Below are 6,311 nucleotides of genomic sequence, written 5' to 3'. Positions count from 1 at the left end.
TGAGCAAAATTTGTCCCAATTTACCATGCCCATGCATTTTCCCACTCATTTGAGTCATTTTTCATGGAAAAAACAAGGTTTCATGAATGGTCAAAAGTTTCACCAAAATGACGTACCGCGGGTCTACGTTTTTTTCTGATTTGGGTCAAAAATTGAAAAGTGCTTTTTTTCACATTTCTGAGCAAAATTTTTCCCAATTTACCATGCCCGTGCATTTTCCCACTCATTTGAGTCATTTTTCATGGAAAAAACAAGTTTTCATGAATGGTCAAAATTTTCGCCAAAATGACATACCGCTGGTCTACGTTTTTTTCTGATTTGGATCAAAAATTGAAAAGTGCTTTTTTCACATTTCTGAGCAAAATTTGTCCCAATTTACCATGCCCGTGCATTTTCCCACTCGTTTAAGTCATTTTTCATGGAAAAAACAATGTTTCATGAATGGTCAAAATTTTCACCAACATGACATACCGCGGGTCTACGTGTTTTTCTGATTTGGGTCAAAAATTGAAAAGTGCTTTTTTTCACATTTCTGAGCAAAATTTGGTCCAATTTTCCATGCCCATGCATTTTCCCACTCATTTCAGTCATTTTTCATGGAAAAAAACAAGGTTTTATGAATGGTCAAAATTTTCACCAAAATGACATACCGCGGGTCTACGTGTTTTTCTGATTTGGGTCAAAAATTGAAAAGTGCTTTTTGTCACATTTCTGAGCAAAATTTGTCCCAATTTACCATGCCCATGCATTTTCCCACTCATTTGAGTCATTTTTCATGGAAAAAACAAGGTTTCATGAATGGTCAAAATTTTCACCAAAATGACATACCGCGGGTCTACGTTTTTTTCTGATTTGGGTCAAAAATTGAAAAGTGCTTTTTTTTCACATTTCTGAGCAAAATTTGTCCCAATTTACCATGCCCATGCATTTTCCCACTCATTTGAGTCATTTTTCATGGAAAAAACAAGGTTTCATGAATGGTCAAAATTTTCACAAAAATGACATACCGCGGGTCTACGTTTTTTACTGATTTGGGTCAAAAATTGAAAAGTGCCTTTTGTCACATTTCTGAGCAAAATTTGTCCCAATTTACCATGCCCATGCATTTTCCCACTCATTTGAGTCATTTTTCATGGAAAAAACAAGTTTTCATGAATGGTCAAAATTTTCGCCAAAATGACATACCGCGGGTCTACGTTTTTTTCTGATTTGTGTCAAAAATTTAAAAGTGCTTTTTCTCACATTTCTGAGCAAAATTTGGTCCCATTTACCATGCCCATGCATTTTCCCACTCATTTGAGTCATTTTTCATGGAAAAAACAAGGTTTCATGAATGGTCAAAATTTTCACCAAAATGACATACCGCGGGTCTACGTTTTTTTCTGATTTGGGTCAAAAATTGAAAAGTGCTTTTTTTCACATTTCTGAGCAAAATTTGTCCAAATTTACCATGCCCGTGCATTTTCCCACTCGTATAAGTCATTTTTCATGGAAAAAACAATGTTTCATGAATGGTCAAAATTTTCACCAAAATGACATACCGCGGGTCTACGTTTTTTTCTGATTTGGGTCAAAAATTGAAAAGTGCTTTTTGTCACATTTTTGAGCAAAATTTGTTCCAATTTACCATGCCCATGCATTTTCCCACTCATTTGAGTCATTTTTCATGGAAAAAACAAGGTTTCATGAATGGTCAAAATTTTCACCAAAATGACATACATCTACGTTTTTTTTACTGATTTGGGTCAAAAATTGAAAAGTGCTTTTTTCACATTTCTGAGCAAAATTTGGTCCAATTTACCATGCCCATGCATTTTCCCACTCGTTTGAGTAATTTTTCATGGAAAAAACAAGGTTTCATGAATGGTCAAAATTTTCACCAAAATGACATACCGCGGATCTACGTTTTTTTCTGATTTGGGTCAAAAATTGAAAAGTGCTTTTTTTCACATTTCTGAGCAAAATTTGGTCCAATTTACCATGCCCATGCATTTTCCCACTCATTTGAGTCATTTTTCATGAAAAAAAACAAGTTTTCATGAATGGTCAAAATTTTCACCAAAATGACATACCGCGGGTCTACGTTTTTTTCTGATTTGGATCAAAAATTGAAAAGTGCTTTTTTCACATTTCTGAGCAAAATTTGTCCCAATTTACCATGCCCGTGCATTTTCCCACTCGTTTAAGTCATTTTTCATGGAAAAAACAATGTTTCATGAATGGTCAAAATTTTCACCAAAATGACATACCGCGGGTCTACGTTTTTTACTGATTTGGGTCAAAAATTGAAAAGTGCCTTTTGTCACATTTCTGAGCAAAATTTGTCCCAATTTACCATGCCCATGCATTTTCCCACTCATTTGAGTCATTTTTCATGGAAAAAACAAGTTTTCATGAATGGTCAAAATTTTCGCCAAAATGACATACCGCGGGTCTACGTGTTTTTCTGATTTGTGTCAAAAATTTAAAAGTGCTTTTTTTCACATTTCTGAGCAAAATTTGGTCCAATTTTCCATGCCCATGCATTTTCCCACTCATTTCAGTCATTTTTCATGGAAAAAAACAAGGTTTTATGAATGGTCAAAATTTTCACCAAAATGACATACCGCGGGTCTACGTGTTTTTCTGATTTGGGTCAAAAATTGAAAAGTGCTTTTTGTCACATTTCTGAGCAAAATTTGTCCCAATTTACCATGCCAATGCTTTTTCCCACTCATTTGAGTCATTTTTCATGGAAAAAACAAGGTTTCATGAATGGTCAAAATTTTCACCAAAATGACATACCGCGGGTCTACGTTTTTTTCTGATTTGGGTCAAAAATTGAAAAGTGCTTTTTTTTCACATTTCTGAGCAAAATTTGTCCCAATTTACCATGCCCATGCATTTTCCCACTCATTTGAGTCATTTTTCATGGAAAAAACAAGGTTTCATGAATGGTCAAAATTTTCACCAAAATGACATACCGCGGGTCTACGTGTTTTTCTGATTTGGGTCAAAAATTGAAAAGTACTTTTTGTCACAATTCTGAGCAAAATTTGTTCCAATTTACCATGCCCATGCATTTTCCCACTCATTTGAGTCATTATTCATGGAAAAAACAAGGTTTCATGAATGGTCAAAATTTTCACCAAAATGACATACCGCGGGTCTACGTTTTTTTCTGATTTGGGTCAAAAATTGAAAAGTGCTTTTTTTCACATTTCTGAGCAAAATTTGGTCCAATTTACCATGCCCATGCATTTTCCCACTCATTTGAGTCATTTTTCATGAAAAAAAACAAGTTTTCATGAATGGTCAAAATTTTCACCAAAATGACATACCGCGGGTCTACGTTTTTTTCTGATTTGGATCAAAAATTGAAAAGTGCTTTTTTCACATTTCTGAGCAAAATTTGTCCCAATTTACCATGCCCGTGCATTTTCCCACTCGTTTAAGTCATTTTTCATGGAAAAAACAATGTTTCATGAATGGTCAAAATTTTCACCAAAATGACATACCGCGGGTCTACGTTTTTTACTGATTTGGGTCAAAAATTGAAAAGTGCCTTTTGTCACATTTCTGAGCAAAATTTGTCCCAATTTACCATGCCCATGCATTTTCCCACTCATTTGAGTCATTTTTCATGGAAAAAACAAGTTTTCATGAATGGTCAAAATTTTCGCCAAAATGACATACCGCGGGTCTACGTGTTTTTCTGATTTGTGTCAAAAATTTAAAAGTGCTTTTTTTCACATTTCTGAGCAAAATTTGGTCCAATTTTCCATGCCCATGCATTTTCCCACTCATTTCAGTCATTTTTCATGGAAAAAAACAAGGTTTTATGAATGGTCAAAATTTTCACCAAAATGACATACCGCGGGTCTACGTGTTTTTCTGATTTGGGTCAAAAATTGAAAAGTGCTTTTTGTCACATTTCTGAGCAAAATTTGTCCCAATTTACCATGCCAATGCTTTTTCCCACTCATTTGAGTCATTTTTCATGGAAAAAACAAGGTTTCATGAATGGTCAAAATTTTCACCAAAATGACATACCGCGGGTCTACGTTTTTTTCTGATTTGGGTCAAAAATTGAAAAGTGCTTTTTTTTCACATTTCTGAGCAAAATTTGTCCCAATTTACCATGCCCATGCATTTTCCCACTCATTTGAGTCATTTTTCATGGAAAAAACAAGGTTTCATGAATGGTCAAAATTTTCACCAAAATGACATACCGCGGGTCTACGTGTTTTTCTGATTTGGGTCAAAAATTGAAAAGTACTTTTTGTCACAATTCTGAGCAAAATTTGTTCCAATTTACCATGCCCATGCATTTTCCCACTCATTTGAGTCATTATTCATGGAAAAAACAAGGTTTCATGAATGGTCAAAATTTTCACCAAAATGACATACCGCGGGTCTACGTTTTTTTCTGATTTGGGTCAAAAATTGAAAAGTGCTTTTTTTTCACATTTCTGAGCAAAATTTGTCCCAATTTACCATGCCCATGCATTTTCCCACTCATTTGAGTCATTTTTCATGGAAAAAACAAGGTTTCATGAATGGTCAAAATTTTCACCAAAATGACATACCGCGGGTCTACGTTTTTTACTGATTTGGGTCAAAAATTGAAAAGTGCCTTTTGTCACATTTCTGAGCAAAATTTGTCCCAATTTACCATGCCCATGCATTTTCCCACTCATTTGAGTCATTTTTCATGGAAAAAAACAAGGTTTCATGAATGGTCAAAATTTTCGCCAAAATGACATACCGCGGGTCTACGTTTTTTTCTGATTTGGGTAAAAAATTGAAAAGTGCTTTTTTCACATTTCTGAGCAAAATTTGTTCCAATTTACCATGCCCATGCATTTTCCCACTCATTTGAGTCATTTTTCATGAAAAAAACAAGTTTTCATGAATGGTCAAAATTTTCACCAAAATGACATACCGCGGGTCTACGTTTTTTTCTGATTTGTGTCAAAAATTGAAAAGTGCTTTTTTCACATTTCTGAGCAAAATTTGGTCCAATTTTCCATGATCATGCATTTTCCCACTCGTTTGAGTCATTTTTCATGGAAAAAACAAGGTTTCATGAATGGTCAAAATTTTCACCAAAATGACTTACCGCGAGTCTACGTTTTTTTCTGATTTGTGTCAAAAATTGAAAAGTGCTTTTTTCACATTTCTGAGCAAAATTTGGTCCAATTTACCATGCCCATGCATTTTCCCACTAATTTGAGTCATTTTTCATGGAAAAAACAAGGTTTCATGAATGGTCAAAATTTTCACCAAAATGACATACCGCGGGTCTACGTTTTTTTCTGATTTGGATCAAAAATTGAAAAGTGCTTTTTTCACATTTCTGAGCAAAATTTGTCCCAATTTACCATGCCCGTGCATTTTCCCACTCGTTTAAGTCATTTTTCATGGAAAAAACAATGTTTCATGAATGGTCAAAATTTTCACCAAAATGACATACCGCGGGTCTACGTTTTTTACTGATTTGGGTCAAAAATTGAAAAGTGCCTTTTGTCACATTTCTGAGCAAAATTTGTCCCAATTTACCATGCCCATGCATTTTCCCACTCATTTGAGTCATTTTTCATGGAAAAAACAAGTTTTCATGAATGGTCAAAATTTTCGCCAAAATGACATACCGCGGGTCTACGTGTTTTTCTGATTTGTGTCAAAAATTTAAAAGTGCTTTTTTTCACATTTCTGAGCAAAATTTGGTCCAATTTTCCATGCCCATGCATTTTCCCACTCATTTCAGTCATTTTTCATGGAAAAAAACAAGGTTTTATGAATGGTCAAAATTTTCACCAAAATGACATACCGCGGGTCTACGTGTTTTTCTGATTTGGGTCAAAAATTGAAAAGTGCTTTTTGTCACATTTCTGAGCAAAATTTGTCCCAATTTACCATGCCCATGCATTTTCCCACTCATTTGAGTCATTTTTCATGGAAAAAACAAGGTTTCATGAATGGTCAAAAGTTTCACCAAAATGACGTACCGCGGGTCTACGTTTTTTTCTGATTTGGGTCAAAAATTGAAAAGTGCTTTTTTTCACATTTCTGAGCAAAATTTTTCCCAATTTACCATGCCCGTGCATTTTCCCACTCATTTGAGTCATTTTTCATGGAAAAAACAAGTTTTCATGAATGGTCAAAATTTTCGCCAAAATGACATACCGCTGGTCTACGTTTTTTTCTGATTTGGATCAAAAATTGAAAAGTGCTTTTTTCACATTTCTGAGCAAAATTTGTCCCAATTTACCATGCCCGTGCATTTTCCCACTCGTTTAAGTCATTTTTCATGGAAAAAACAATGTTTC

Source organism: Astyanax mexicanus, chromosome 2 (genome assembly GCF_023375975.1).
Source record: "Astyanax mexicanus isolate ESR-SI-001 chromosome 2, AstMex3_surface, whole genome shotgun sequence".
Lineage (NCBI taxonomy): Eukaryota > Metazoa > Chordata > Actinopteri > Characiformes > Acestrorhamphidae > Astyanax > Astyanax mexicanus.
Note: the sequence above shows the minus strand (reverse complement) of the source record.